Consider the following 16,408-nt stretch of genomic DNA (forward strand, 5'->3'; position numbering starts at 1 on the left):
AGGTCTCTTCCAACCTAGAAATTCTGTGATTCTGTGATTCTGTGATTTGACCAGCACATCTTTTGTTCCTTAAAGATTAATTTCCACATAATAAGTAGTTACACCCGGAAGACAGAAAACTTAAACGAGCCAGAAACTAGTGTTCTATAAAGTCTTCAGAGATAAAAGTATAGTTATCTATTCATTAAACAAACAAACAAACAAACAAAAAAAACATAGTTGTACAGCTTTGGTCATTAGTGAGAAGTTTTATGACTAAATTACTAAATTAAGCATGTTAAGTGAATTCACATCAATATTCATTAACATTGCATCACAGAAATTCTTACATGGTAATTTTATGGCTATTAGTATATCATGCACAACTACTTCATCCACAAGAATCTAGAACTGAAGAAATGTTGTTTCATATTAAATTCTACTTTGTGGAGTGTAAAACGGGACAATTATTCTGTTTGCTTGAACAACAGAATGAGTGCTAGTTTGATGCTTCTGTGGCAAACAGAAACCCATTGCATGGTAAAAACCTATAGAAAAGATTTGAAATAGGTCCTGGATCGCCAATTGTTTTGGCAAATTGAAGCTGCAACAAGAAAGCTTTCAGGCAGATTAAGCAATTAACAGACGAATATTAGATGGCTGCAGGTTCCTGAAAAGCAAACAAATAATAACAACAACAACAAAAAATGAAGAAACAAAAATGATATTGTTGGTTATTTGCAAACTTGACATAATGTTAAGGTACATGGAAAATAAAGAGGTGATTGCTGACAGCCAGCTTGACTTCACTAAGGGCAGATCATTCCTGACAAATTTGGTGGCTTTCAACCATGGGGTTACAGTGTTGGTGAATAGGGGAAGAGTAACACATCATCTACCAAGACCTGTGGAAAGCTTTTGACAGAGAATTTGACAACATTATATCCTTGTTTCTGAATTGGACAAACATGATTTTGATGGATGGATCACTTGGTGGTGAGGAATTATGGATGGTCATGTTTAAAGAATGCTCAATGTCCAAGTGGAGATCAGTAATAAGTGGTTTTCCTCAGGTGTTGCTATTAGGACAATGACTGTTTAACATCTTTGTTGGTGACATGGAAATTGAGATTGAGTGCACCAAAAGAGCTGTTGTGGTTTAACCCGGCTGGCAGCTAAACACCACACAGCTGTTCTCTCACCCTCCCCCCTCCCTCTCTGGGATGGGGGAGAGAAACGGGAAAGTGAAGCCTGTGAGTTGAGATAAAGACACTTTATTAAGATAGAAAATAATAATGATAATAATAATAATATGTACAAACAAGTGATGCACAATGCAATTGCTCACCACCCGCTGACCGATGCCCAGCCCAATCTCAATCTCAAGTTTGCTGATGACACCAAGATGGGTGGTGCAATCAACACACTAGAGGGAAAGGATGTCATCCAGAGGGACCTGGACCAGCTTGGGAGATATATTTATATATAGCCTATATAATGTCAATATGCCTATCACCATATTGATGAACACTCTTTGGAACAACTCTGATGGAAAGGGTAAGGACAGGAGTTGGCCTGTTAGTACCTCAGATCTCCTGTTTCCAACCAATTTAAAAAGAAAAAGAAAAAGAAAGAGAAAAAGAGAAAGAAAAAGAAAAGAAAAAAAAATCCACAAGACTTTGGTTGTGGCATTCCAGTTTCTAAAGGAGGCCTACAAGATAGCTGGAGAGGGACTCTTTATCAGGTATTATAGTAATAGGACAAGGGATAATGGCTTAAAAAGAGGGTAGATTTAGATTAGGTATTAGGAAGAAATTCTCCACTCTGACAATGGTGAAGCACGGGTATAGGTTGCCTGGAGAAGTTGTGGATACCCCATCCATTGAAGTATTTAAAACCAGGTTGGATGGGGCTTTGAGCAATTTGTTCTAGTGGAATGTGTCCCTGCTCATGGTAGGGTGGTTGGAACAAGATTATCTTTAAGGTCCCTTCCAATGCAAAGCATTCTATGATTCTATGAGTTTATTATAGTGTATGTTTATGTGTAAGTCTGTGTGTTTAACTAAACAAGCATTGCTGTGTGAGGTGAGTACTGCTCTGTCTTCTTTGCCCTTCTTGGTAATAAATAAATGCCAAGTTGGAACTGTGTAGTGGCAGGGTTTCTGTGGCAAGGTTTTGGTAGCAGAGGGCCATAGGGGTGGCTTCTGTGGGAAGAATCTAGAAGCTGTTAAGTAAGCGCCCCACTGCTGACCACAGCCAAGCCAATAAGAGATGTTGTTTGCACCTCTGTGAGAGCATATTTAAGACAGGGAGAAAAATAAAAATAATTAAAAAAAAAAAAATTCTGCACCACACAGCAGCTGGGAGAGTGAGGGGAGTGAGAAACAGCCTTGCAGGTGCCAAAGTCAGTGAAGAAGGAGAGGGAAAGTTGCTCCAGGCGCCAGAGCAGAAGTCCCCTGCGGCCTGTGGTGAGGACCATGGTGAAGCAAGCTGTCCCCCTGCAGCTCATGGAGTACCACAGTAGAGCAGGGTTCCACACTGCAGTCCGTGAAGGGGAACATGGTAGAGCAGGTAGACCTGCAATGATGGAGGCTGTGGCCTGTGGAAGACCCCTGCTGGAGCAGATTCCAGGCTGGTCCTGTAGCCCATGGAGAGGGTTCCACAGAGTCCACACAGGAGCAGGTGACCTGGCAGGAGCTGCTGCCTGTGGGGGACCCAGGCTGGAGCAGTTTGCTCCTGAGAGATGGACCCTGTGGTACGGACTCATCTCTGGAGCAGTTCTTGAAGAGCTGCTGCCTGCAGGAAGCAGCTGCCTCCAGATCAGTTTGACAAGGACTGCATCCCGTGGGAGGGACCCCACAGCACAGGGGACGAGAGTGACTGAGAAGGAGAGGCGTCGAAGAAGCGGTATAGACTGACCATAACCCCTATTCCCCCATTCTCCTATGCCACTCAGGCGGAGGAGGTGGAAGAGGGTGGGTGGGGGAGAAGGTGTTTTGGTTTCTTTCCTTTGTTTCTCGCTTCTTTAGCTTGTTAGTAATAGGTGATCAATCTTACTGTCTCCCTATGCTGTGTCTGTTTTTCCTGTCACTATAATTACTGTGTGATCTCCTCGTCCTTATTATCAATGTTTGAGCACTTTTCATTGTATTTTCTCCCTGTTCATCTTTGAGGAGGGGAAGTGAGAGAGTGGTTGTAGTGGAGCTTGGCTGCCCACCTGAATAAAACCACCACAGGCTGTTGAGTAAAACACCACCAATACAGAATTTCAGAACAGAAAATGCGCAGTATTTAGAATGGATTTCCATAAACAATCTAAAATATCACATTTTTGCCACAAGTGCAATTTTATCTCCTCTTAATTCAAACTCATCTTACTGTTTATTTTAATGGTGCTCTTGTACTGTGTGATCAGTATACTGTATTCAGTATAGTAGTACAATTAACACGAAGGTGTTGTGGTACAAAGTCTCTGAAACTTTCAGGGAATGCCTCTAAACCTGTAACAATATAGACTGAGAAGGACAAGGCTCTGAAACAGACAGTTTATAATGTTATTCTATATATGATTTATATGTATTCGTATAAATTCCAAAAGGAAACAAACTATTATTCTTACAAACAATTCTGAATAGTAAGAAATGACATAATTTCATGGCAAACACTATTTTTTTTTTAATTTTTATTCACTTGTTATAACAATAATAACTGAAGAACAATATGTATGATGTCTAAACTTCAACATATTGTTGAAAATGTACCTCTATACCTCTGATTAACAGTTTATTCCAACTTTTTTTTATTTTTTATTTTTTAATTTTTAACGGTAAATAATTTGAGTCTTGTGGAAGATCAAGTCTTCCAACAGTGTTATTAACATCAGGAAGTAGCATATATATTTCTTCCAATCTTAAATCTACAGAGTTTATCCTCAGATGTATTTTAATAATAATTCCTAGTAGGAAAAAAAGAACCATTAATCTCTCCATATTATCATATTGTAATATATGCAAACAACAAATTCAGGAGGTCAAGCAAACACACATTTTTGCCCTTTCTTTCATCCCTCATTAAAAAGGTAATTTGGGATTAACAAAACTACAATGGAGAAGTTTTCTACAAACATCAGTATTAATATAAAGGCTCATAATTACATAAATAAATATGCTGTTGTTGTTTTTATTTGTTTAGTGCTTTCACCACTGGGAAAAAAACAAAACAAAACAAAAAAACACTATTATTTGCGTAGAGTGTACATACTGACTGATACAAATACAAGATCAAAGTTAGACCACTCTTCTGCTGAAAAAGTATTTTAACTATTATCACCTGTTTAAGTTTAAGGGAAGTTGGATTAGGAAAAAAGTGTTTAAATTCTGTGTTGCACATCCTCTTTTCTTTTCCAAACCTCAGCAGAAAGAAAACAAAGTTTCAGGTTGGAAATTAGGAGACATTTCTTCTCAGAAAGAGTAGTCAGGCATTGGAATGAAATGCCCAGGTGAAGTTACCGTCCCTGGGGCTGTTTAGGGAAAGGTTGGGTGTGGCGCTTAGGGGTTTAGTGGCTGATATTAGTGGTAGGGGGATGGTTGGACCAGATGATCTTGGAAGTCTCTTCCAATCCTAATGATTCTATGATTCGAACACTGAAGTTTTCCTTTGAATATGGCAGTAATAAAACTTTTCTTTTTACTAAACTTTCTCCAGGGAGTTTACATGTTATCAAAGTCTGAAACAGAAGACCTCAGACCAGAATAGCTATGCTGTAGATGGGGACCTAATATGACAGGACTTTTGAACACCTAAATCAAAGCCTCTGTGCTTAATAAGCACAAACAGAAGTAATCTGATTTGAACAACATAAAATCTCTGTATGGAATGTATACCTACCTACTAAGTCTACCAATTTAATTAGCTAAAATAAGACCCAGTCTTTACTCCTGTCAAAGACTGTTTCCAACCATGATTTCTGGATTGGAAGCATTTGAAAAAATTCCCTTCAGTTATGCGAGAATACAGATAGCTAAGATCTAATGAAAACCTATGCATTAGGGACAGTGAGACTTCATATATACAGAGCTGTTTACATAAGAAAAAGCATAGCAGGACTAAAGAATTCAAGGTGATGAGTATTATTATTTTTTAAAGATAGTTTCTAGAATGATCAGTAAGTGTAGCTTCAGCAGCAAATGATAAGTACAAAATTATCATTTCTATTATCTCTCTTTATTTAGACATTGGAAGTCTTTCAAAGTCTGGGACACATTCTTTGTGTTTTAAGTGAAGAATGCTCCAGTCTTCGTGGATGTACTGGGGATATGAAAAAGATATAGAAAAATGTGATAGGTTTTAATACACATGGGAATGACTAAATGAGTACAAGAAGACCATACTTGGAATAAGCTCTGATTCTTATGAATTTGTTGTATTAATATTTCTGTCTTGAAAAAAGCTACAAGGATGGGGAAAAAAAAAAAATTAAACAAAATATCTTTTTCAACCATTTCTAGTGTATTAACTTCATTTTCAGTCAACATATAATCATTTCTGCTCCAAGTTTTTCATGTTGGTAATTGCAGGAAAATTAAACAGCACAATTCATATGGTCTTAATGATGTATCTACTAGTTAAAGTATGAGAAATTTACTTGATGTAGAAAAAAATAAGTAATGGGATATAACTCTGTTTTTTGATAGAACCATGAGTAGAACATCTGAAAGACTGCAAGAAAGAGAGATGACCTTTGATTTTAAAAACAAGTAATTCTGTTTGTTTAAAAAGAACACAAATGCATCATTTTTCACTTATGGGTATTTATCTTGCCCTTTAAAGGCCAGCTACTGAGTGGAGCTAAAGTTCATACCTAAAATGAAATGTGAGTATCCAATAAGAAGTACATTTTTCCCTTAGCATTGATTTTGAACTAGACTTTCTGAAAAGATTAGGAAGCACCAACACCACCAAGAACAAAGCATCTGTAACTATTCCCTGTATAAAGAAAAGAAAAGAAAAAAAGAAAAAAAAAGAAAGAAAAAAAAAAGAAAAAAAAAAGTAAAAAGCTCACAATCTGTACACACGTACATATTTGATAGACAGTGAATGTAGACTGCAAGCTTCTTATTACTTTCAGAACGCCACAGGGACAATTGGAAGAATAGATACCAGAATAGATACAAATAAATAACAGTACTGAAAAGCTAGATGGTAGTTCTCTATACCCAGTATAGAGAATTGTAGTGGAGGACATATAAAATTATACATTTTTCCTTCTCTTCCTCCTCTCTCCACCCAACTCAATGGAGATCTGACACAACAAGCTGCTCCTTAAAGTAAAAACCATTTAACCATAAAACCATTCTCCATTTCTAAAGTAAAAAGTTAAGTTTCTTTCCACATACTGTGATGAATATAGATATCTTCTAATTGCATAATTATTTGGGAAACAAAAATATTTTCAAGAAAGATAGTTTACCTTCAAGAACCCAATAGAGTATGTCTTTGTATCCCGTTTTAAGGTACTTCCCAATGCACTACTTGAGTAAGAATAACTTTTAAGAATATTACTTGAAACAGAATTTCTTGCAACAGTTGTTTTAGGAAAAAAAACATACTGGGATTTTTAATTTTATTTTTTTACATTTAACCTTATTATATATTTATTAATCTTCATTAAAATATCATGAAAATAAAATGATATATACTTGCAGGAATAAATAATATATTGCCATATTTTATGTTGGAATATATATATATTAAAATTAAGAGTAGCTACTGTTAAATATGAAAAAAAAATATCACATTTTCTTTAGAAGATGAAATTGCTCTCTGTAGCTCAGTTATGAGACAAACCTGATATTTTATGAACTAAAACACTTTATAAAAACACATTAAAACATTATCCTTTTTTTTTTTATTTTAAAATAGTGAAATTATAAATTTTCCATATCTATTTTTAGATAGTAATAGTCACATTCACATATACACGAATAAGTGAATAGCATACAAATCTTAATTTCCAGCTAGTTGTATGAACTATTTATCTGGTTGTGCACACAGGAAAAAAAAAAAAAAAATCATAGCTTGAAAATTAGTTGTATATCATTTATGTCTATTTCAAATTCAGTGCTCATTTAATTTGGTATCAGTACCAAATGCCAATAATCATTTCAATGCAATGCTGAGATATAATTTCTGCTGTAGTATAGAATTTATTAAGCACTATCACAAGGAGTCTTCTCCTATGAGATCATGACTGCCTGCACTGTAGCAATCAAGACACCTGCAACCACTTCACTCATCTTAACGTGTTCATAGCAGCACTATGAAACATGGAAGCCACAGAGAAGCCTATTCTCATCTAAAAGCAGTATATCTGTGCTAGAAGGCACGGTCTGTAAACTAAAAAGTCCTGGCACTTTTCAGAGCTTAATAGCTCAGGGGCAACACTGCATGAAGATGCTATTCTGTTCTCAGAGCCAAACAAGTCTACCTATATGTATATATCTGCACTGTGCCCCATGGATTTTCTGGAGGATGCCTCAATGTAAACATCTCTGGCACTGTGATTCACTGTACAATGAACACATTCCTACATCTTTTTCATTTTCACTGTGAAATATTTGTCCATTTATTTGAAGATTGACTTCACCTCTTTCAAGTAATATGTGTATTTTATAACCAGAAACACTCAAATTCAAGACTTTTGTTCATTCATACTGACATTGGCTGTATGAATGATACAAGATGAACATCTAATGTACAGCTACCATAAACAAGTTCAAAGGACTATTTTTATCATCATCTTATATGTTTGTGTCTAAAACAATATGCTCATATGAGGTGGAAAACCCATGACAAAGATGAGTCATTCAACATAAAGAAATTCTTAAAATGAAGAGATTGTTTTTGTTAAACCTTTCCACAAATTAACATATATTAAGAACTGAGTTTTTTACCAGTTATATACACTTCTAATTGTTAATTGTTTTAAAATAACACAAGATATGAAGAAAACCACTTGCAAATATTAAACATTTATTTTATGAAAGACTTTTACAGAAAATCTACTTAGGATCCAGGCTGGATTCAAAGTCCATCCCTTAATCCACTGAGTTTATCACTTATGTGTATAAATTAGATAAGCATTACTCTCAGACATAGTTTAATCATTCTTTTAATGAATAATTTTAAAAAGACAGGTTTTTTGTTTGTTTGTTTGTTTTTTAACTTCAAGACAGTCTTTCTAACAAAATAGCATCTGTAAATAGGGTGAGAAAACATGAAGTACTCCATATAACAGGAAGATATGAATAATTTATAGTGTAACACCACTGTAGGTTGGGGTCCTTATGTATTCCTCCAAATTCTGTATGAATGATGATTCCATTAAAACTGTGAGACTTTCTTATTCCTAATATTAATATAGACTTTTTCCAGGAATTGTATATATTTGTATTTACAAATAGGTGATCCTCTTTCTTCTAATCATAAAAGTGAATTACTCCTTTGTTTTCCATGAACATTCACTTTCCTGCAAGTAGAAAGCCTTTAGCTGAAATGTAAAATCATAGAGAGAGTCAGAGATAAGACTTGACAGTGATACCATCTTGAAATCTGGTGGCTTTCTATGATGACATTACAGCATTGGTGGATAGGGAAAGAGTAGCTGACTTCATCTACTTTGACTTATGTAAAGCATTTGACACCGTCCCCGATGATACTCTTGTTTCTAAATTGGAGAGACATGGATCTGACAGATGATCCACTTGATGGGTAATGAATTAGCTGGATTTTTTTTTGGAAACAAAACAGTTTTGAAGTTGAAAAGTTTTTTTGGAAACAAAAAGTTGCAGACAATGGCTCAGTGTCCAAGTGGAGATCAATAAAATGTGGTGTTCTTCAGGGGTCAGTACTGGGACTATCTCTGTTTAACACCTTTGTTGTTAACAGGGACAGTGAAATGGAATGCACCCTCAGCAAGTCTGCTGATGACACCAAGCTGTGTGGTGCAGTCGATACACTGGAGCAAAGCAAACAAAACCACCTTATTAACAATGGATTTACTAAAGCTGTCATAGAATCATTTCCAAACATGTTTAGATTCACAGCTTCAGCTAGTTTCCAGTACTGTAAACACAAAGGTAACATGTCAATTTAATTCAGAGCCACTAGAACCTACAGATTCTGACTTGCCATGAAGCAATCCATACTCCTGCAGTCCTCAAATAGAGTCAGCTGGTAGCCAGTAAAGATGTCTCTGGATCTACTTTAGTATTTTTATCCAGTTAAAAAATAGCAGAATTTTAATCTGGATATTTACTGTAATAAAAATTACACATTTACACATGAAGGTAAATTAGAACAATTCCCATCCCAACAGGAATCCAGTTTTACTTCTACTCACGTGGAAAGACTTTACATTGAACCTAAATATGTGTAAGGAGCAAAATCTCTACATTTGCTGCATGTTCAGAACTGAGTAATAAGCATTAAAATAGCTGAAGAAGCTGTCTCTTTGTACCTTTACAAAAATCAGACATGAAGTGTCTTATAATTATATACATGCTGAAGCAATGCACTATAATGAGCTAACCAACAACATGGGAAAGGGCACAACTTGCCATTTGTTTTCATTTTTGCGTACTTACTGCTACTTTAATGGACTTATTTATCCTTTCCAAACATTTTTACATAAGAGGCACAAGACTGGACTTTTTAATAAATTAATCTGAAGTCCTTTCCTACTTAATTTCAATTAAGCAAACACATTTTAACAATCTCCCTCTGTGAATTTCAAGGGGAAAGACAGCTAACAGCCCTTCTATATGATGGTGATATAGTTTAAAGTCTTTTTCAGTGTTAGATTTACATTAACCATTTAGCTGAAGATAGAGGGAATAACATACTGTAAGCTTTAAGGTCTATAAAATATTGATAAGAGTGATCATTAGCATCTTATTCTTATAGAAGTCACTAATGAAATGTGCTATTAGTTCATTTTAAAATGGTCAAATGAGTTCAAATTTTGGAAAACAAGAATGTAAAAATATCCCCAAATGTTAAAGTTCTTTCTTCCAAGTTATTTAATAGAAAATGTCTGGACTATTTTTATTTATGAAGGTAATTCACATAGATTTTTTATTTTATTATTATTATATATATTTTTGGTAGAATTGAATTAAAAAATTCACAGAAAGTAAACACAGTCTCTTTTATTTGCATAGGAAAGTTACTCTGCCACAACAGTCCCAGCTTTCTGGGTACAATGCTTTTATTTATTTATTTATTTATTTTCTTTTTATATTTATTTATTTTTAGCTTATTTGGGCTTGTCTTCAACCAATTTATAGGAATTTGTACAGCATTGAAAATAACTGATTTGCTCTGCCCCAGTAGAATTAGAACAAACAAAATATTTGAGTGGAACATCATTCCACTTATCATTCCACAGATGACCCATATCATATCATCAAATATACCGTCCTTCTAAAGAAATCAAGAACAACAGAAAAACACAGACATTTTACAACTCCAAAAACATATTACATAAAATTATAAAAAATATACAAAATTTTTTCTTTCTTTGAAAATTGCCAGGTGTTTATAATCTCAGTGCTGTAATTGAGGGAGCCTAATAACTTATTTAATAGACATTAGAAATTATACCTATGAACTTGGCTAATTAAGTTCCTGGTGTGAAAATAATAAAGTAAATAACAAAAAAATGTTAAGTCTGATTTTATTTTGCGAAATATCTCATGACAAGTTTATGTCCCAGAAGGTTATCATACTACAACCCTTAACCTTTTCCAAAAAAAAAAAAAAAAATGATTTTCCAAACCAAAAAAGGCATATGACTCATTGAGGTTGAATAAGTCGTGTCAATTTCCTTTATTGCTGTCCAGAGGTGCAATATGGTTTTAACTGCAATTCTCCCAAAGAGAGTTCCTGAGTATATCTTTTCCAATAATAGTTTCATTTAATGGCCTTCCATTAAATTATAAAATAAAGAGGATTTAATCTACAGGAAATAAGACCAACATGACTTAGTTTTTTATTCTATTAATATTTCCTTATTGTGAAAGATGTACTAGTCTCTTGAATAATACAATTGTTTCTGAATATTCTGATTATAGTATGATAACAAATAATGATTTAGATTGGTAGGGAATTTGGATTATGTTTTCAATTTCATTTTTTTTTTTTTTTTCAGTTATTTATTTAATGTGCAACAGCATTTTATGCATATGGTGGAGTTCTGTGTGAAGTTATTATCACTCATTTTATGGTTAAATATTCTTCCTATTCCCGTTGCAGACTCAGTTCCAATTTGAGGTGTTAGAGGGAAGTTTACATCAAAAGCCCCTAGGACTTAGAAAGCTACTTCTATAGAACCTTAACTCAAGAAATAATCAGGGAACTTTAGTCTTGATCCATACAGTATTGAATGCTTTTCATCATTTATAAAGTCTTCTCATGACAGATAATTAAGAATGCTAGAAGAAAAAAACTGATATTATATGTTTTGAGTATTATTGAAGCTTATGATTTACTCATTATTTATGCTGCTTGTCTTCCCCTCACTCCTTCTACCCCACCTGCTAGAAGCTCAGCCCACCTATCCCCAGTGCATATTAACAGCTATTCATTTGCTCTGGAACAATGAGAATTTTGGTAATTAATTATAGTAATAATTTAGAATAATTTGTCCAGTAAAATTGTCCCTATTGTCCCACTGTCCTTGCTCACTAATTCATATATAGGCCAAACTTCCTATAATGTTCATCTGATTTACATTTTTTCTTGAGAAAATTCCTGGAGATTACAGCAGAAATGAGCAGAAACTTTTCTGTCATGGAGGATTCCAGAAAACATATGACATCATAGGGGCTATTTATATTTCTTGAAAATACATAATTAGAGAATGCAATTTCAACAAATAAAGGCAGCTGGTTTATTTTAGCTGCTTTAAATAAACCACCAGTATGGAAAATATCAGTTCCTTTGTAGGACATATTACTTGCCCTATCCACTACAAAATTTAGACTTTGATTGTTCCCTCTGTAAGATTTTTGTTGTAAGACTGTCTTAAAATCAAAGGCTGCTGCACTTTAAAAATCTCAGTGTCCTTTGATCTCCATAATCAGCTTCTTCCTACATAATATGCACTTTACTATAATAAGTAAATTGCAGGCTCTCAGGATCAGCCACAGAGAAGAAATAACTACTGCTGGAAGGAACAGAGGGCCTGATGTAATAAACAGAAAGTTGGCCCACAGTCATCAGGATTTTAGTTTACTGCACTGGCATAAGCATTGCTCAAAATTTGTTCAATAATGTTGGTTAATTGGGCTTACAAAATACAATGTTGTTTGTAAATATACTTCTCTTTAATATTAAGCCACAGACCATCTTTCACTGTGATTCTTTCTCCAGTAAAAAACAAACAAACAAACAAACAACAACAACAACAAAAAACATGCTGTCCTACATTACCCGCAGACTATTTAATAATCAGATTTCTGTTAAAGGCTATAAATGTTTCTAAGCAACCAGAACCCACTTTAAATATGCTAGTCAATTAGCTCTAGACACCATCTTCCAGTGTTTGTGTCTATTGTTTCTTTCTGACTTGAAACATAAAAAGACAAGCAGGGGAAGAGAGAGAGAGATGGAGGGGAAAATTTAAAACAACACCTTTAACTAATCAAGGTTGACATTACCAAGTATAACTTGCATATAAACAGAGCCCTCAGACAGACCCTGCCCAACAGTACGTTGATGGCTAACTCAAATTAGAAAGAACAGGAACTTATCTAGCTAGTGCCAATATGGAAAATAAGAATAGAAATCAAGAGAGAAGATTATCTTGGTTGTGAAGAGTGATTGTAAGATTAATGACTCCTATTTTGTCTAGTGTTTTCATATTGCACTTTTAAGTCTTTTCTTTCCACAAAAGAATAATGAAAGAAAGATTCTCCCTATAAAACCAAACCAGTTGTAACATGATTATTAAAGAGAAGGCTAAAGAATGATTTATCTTTTCAAAAGTTAAATAATAAACTAAATTTGAATCACAGAAGGCTATCTCAGCTAAGTGGCTTATTTCTATTGCTCTATGACTCTCATCTCCAAAAATTCCATTTCATTCCTAGAGCTGCAACAACCATTAAAAAAAAAAAAAAAAAAGTTTGTTATGGATAAGAATAGTTGCCTCTATTCTGGAACTCAATACTAAGCAGCAAGCTTCCTCTGGGCTATTTCTGGTTTTGCCACTATGATGTAACACAAGATTAAGAGTCAGTGTCATGGGTTAACCCCAGTAGGTCTTCATGGCTGCTTAGTCACTCCCCACGCAGTGGACTCAGGGAGAGAATCAGAAGGATAACAGTGTAACAGTGTGACAACTTCTGGGTTGAGATAAAGATAGTTTACTAGGTAAAACAAAAGCTGTGCATGCAAGCTAAACAAAAACAACGAATTCATTCACAACTCATTGGCAGGTGGATGTTCAACCATTTCCAGGAAAGCAGTGCTCCATCATGTATAGCTATCACTTAGGAAGACAAATGCCATAATTCTAAATGTTCCTCTCTTCTCCTTCTTTCCTCCCAGTTTTTATTTCTGAGCATGATGTCATATGGTACAGAATATCCTTTGTGTCAATGGTGTTAAGCTGACCTGACTGTGATCCCCCTCAGCTTCTTGTGAACCCCAGCCTCCTCACTGGAGGTGTCATAGTGGAAAGTAGAGAAGACCTTGACTTTGCAAGCACTGCTCAAGAGCAACTAAAACATTGTGTTATCAGCAAAGTTTCAACACAAGTCCAGAACACAGAACAATATGAGCTAGTATGAAGAAAATTAACTCTATCTCAGCTAAAACTGGTACAGTGACTTAATATAGAGTTACATAAAAACAAAGAAGCTAGAAAGACACATATAAAGTATGGGTATGGTAAGTTCTTTAACTCACTAACTATATTTCTATGCATTACTTTCAAATAGATAGCATATTCCAAAAGTTTTATCATAAGGGCAAGAAAGGTCACAGACCTTCATAATAAAAGATCCCCTTTTGGATGGGGCTAAACATTTAAATTTTGGCAAATGTAAGAACAGCACAAATATTCAGTGATACAACCTCTGGACATGGATCCATACAATTGCACATTAGGGACTTTCTCCTTTCTCCTTTACTGCCAGAGGCAGTATCAGTGTATTTCCTGCTCTATGGATTTTTATTTATTTTCTCCTTCCTCATTTTCTTCTGGCTTTCCCTTGTGACTATGGAAAATATGAACTCCCCATTAACTTGTTGCAAGCAGTTTCACAGCTTCCCTATAAGTTGTATTTATTTTAAACCTTGCACATCTGATTTCAGTTTTTGGACTTGAGTTTTGTACTGGAAGAAAAAATGAATGATTGCTCATTTCTGATTTTCTTCAAGTCAAACATGATTTTATAAACCTCTGTCTGGGCTTTCCTCAGTTCATCTCTTTTTTTTTTAGATTAAAGAATGTTAAGTACGTATTCATTTACCTTACCAGAACTGTCTTATCATTTTGATCATCCTTTTTGTCCTGCTCCTCATCTTAACAATTGCTGTGGTATTCACTTTTGATATAAATCTCAAATCTAATGCTACAATTCATCTGGCAATTGTCCATTCCCTCATTAATCTTACGATTCTTCTATCATTCTCAAAAAATAAATGCAGCAGTTAAACCTCTTTAAATAGCTTAATATGTCCAGAAAACTATGTGATATTACTTTTGACTCTCTTTCTTCAGCTCTGCTAAAAATGGGTTAAACATAATATGTGAAACCTGAGGACTACCTTTATATGCAGAAACAATGTAGTTGTTTTATAATATGATTAACAACCTCAAATATTCTCTATATCGTCATACATATATTATAGATTATAGTTTATATATAACCTTATATAAGTTGCCAAACTGTCTGTAGACACGTAAAATTTTCTGTGATGTTTTACTAGCCATATAATGTCTTCTCATTAAGGACTAATTTGTTTCCTAGCCAGGTTAATGGATACACTGCCTTACTCATCAAAAAGGGCCATATCACATGTGCCTGATGGTGCCTTATGCAACACAGGTTGAAAAAGTTTTGATGTGTTTTTTCATACAGCTTGTAGAATACTTTCTTTTATGAATTAATAACTGCTTTCCAGTCTTACTTTACCTTTACAGGTGACTATTATTCATTGTACAAAAGCTAATGTGAGGTATCATGCAAAATAGAGCAACTAGAAATGCTCAGTACCCTTTGGTGTTGCTGTTATTACTCACACAGCTTATTCCCTACATTTCTGTGTAATTTATAGCACACCTTAACAGTTACATGGTGGGAATAAGACTTTATTTTATTCCAAGGCTGCAAAATCTAAACTATGATTTCACTCCTTCCCCTGAGGACATATGTACAAGATTTTATTACAAAGTCTACTAATCCAAAAATTATGTTCTGCTTTCCAACTAGAAGAACCTCTAAATTTCAACAAGGATACACTTTCACGATATACTAAATATGACCAAAAAAGAGGAAGTTTGTAGTTTATGTATAGAATGAAAGCCAACCCAAAATAAGCCATAGTTCTTTCAGAAAAATAAGTATCTGTAACAACAAACACTGCAATAGAGTACATGTGAAATCTTACTTTGAATCTTTGTAGATTTATCTGCTGTCCACCAAATTCCTCACCTAAGGGGAAAAAAAGAAAATAAAAAAAAAAAGAAAAAAAGTAGGACAAAATGAAACTTTATGAAATGTGAAATATATTCTTGTACTAGAAAATATAAATCAAAAAAAGTCACAAGTAAAATTAATTTTTGTTTTCTGATTTGGACTCCAAATGAGGAGAATATCCTGTGTATTGAATATTCTATCCCTAGCAGTAAAGATTTGTTTAAAATTTAGAGGAAAACATGCCTTCTGTTTTCAATCTGTGCAACAGTAAATGTATGTAATACAAGTGAATATATAAATATCCTTCAAATTATGTCTTTGAAAATATAAATTCAATCTTATTTAGTGTGCAGAACTGGGTATTGAGTGTCATAGTTTGTAGAAAGAGAAATACTTTCTATACACTTGATGCTTAGAAAGTATTTTGTACAGTGCTTGGTGTTTGTATGCAATCAATAAATATTCTCAATTTCAAATCGAGAAAATGCAAACATAAAAACAGTTGTAGGATAAAGACCCCACTCCAATATTCAGCAAATATGATGAAAAATATTACAGAGACTCCTTCCAAGAGTTTTGGAGGCAACCCTGAAAGAGAAAATGCTCTTAAAATGTTCACTTTCTATTAAGCATGTGCCACTTTATATTAAGCAGGCATATTTGCTTCCAAATGATCTAGCCGTGACAAAGCATACACGTACATCATGCTCAAGACACAGTGG

The 16,408-nt window shown here is 34.3% G+C and overlaps 1 protein-coding gene across 39 annotated transcripts in view; it reads right to left on the minus strand.

The window, feature by feature from the left end:
- The window catches only part of PTPRD (protein tyrosine phosphatase receptor type D), a 510,118-nt gene extending 494,440 nt beyond the window's left edge, over nucleotides 1–15,678 (minus strand). For 31 of the 39 annotated variants that reach the window (XM_035309873.1, XM_035309872.1, XM_035309868.1 and 28 more), the window contains exon 1: nucleotides 15,658–15,678. The gene's annotated coding sequence lies outside the window, so the exon portion shown is untranslated. The remainder of the gene's footprint in view (nucleotides 1–15,657) is intronic. The other 8 variants (XM_035309882.1, XM_035309881.1, XM_035309876.1 and 5 more) reach the window with 1 other exon arrangement.
- Nucleotides 15,679–16,408: the final 730 nt, after the last annotated feature.

This window comes from Oxyura jamaicensis, chromosome Z (assembly GCF_011077185.1).
Source record: "Oxyura jamaicensis isolate SHBP4307 breed ruddy duck chromosome Z, BPBGC_Ojam_1.0, whole genome shotgun sequence".
NCBI classification, from domain to species: domain Eukaryota; kingdom Metazoa; phylum Chordata; class Aves; order Anseriformes; family Anatidae; genus Oxyura; species Oxyura jamaicensis.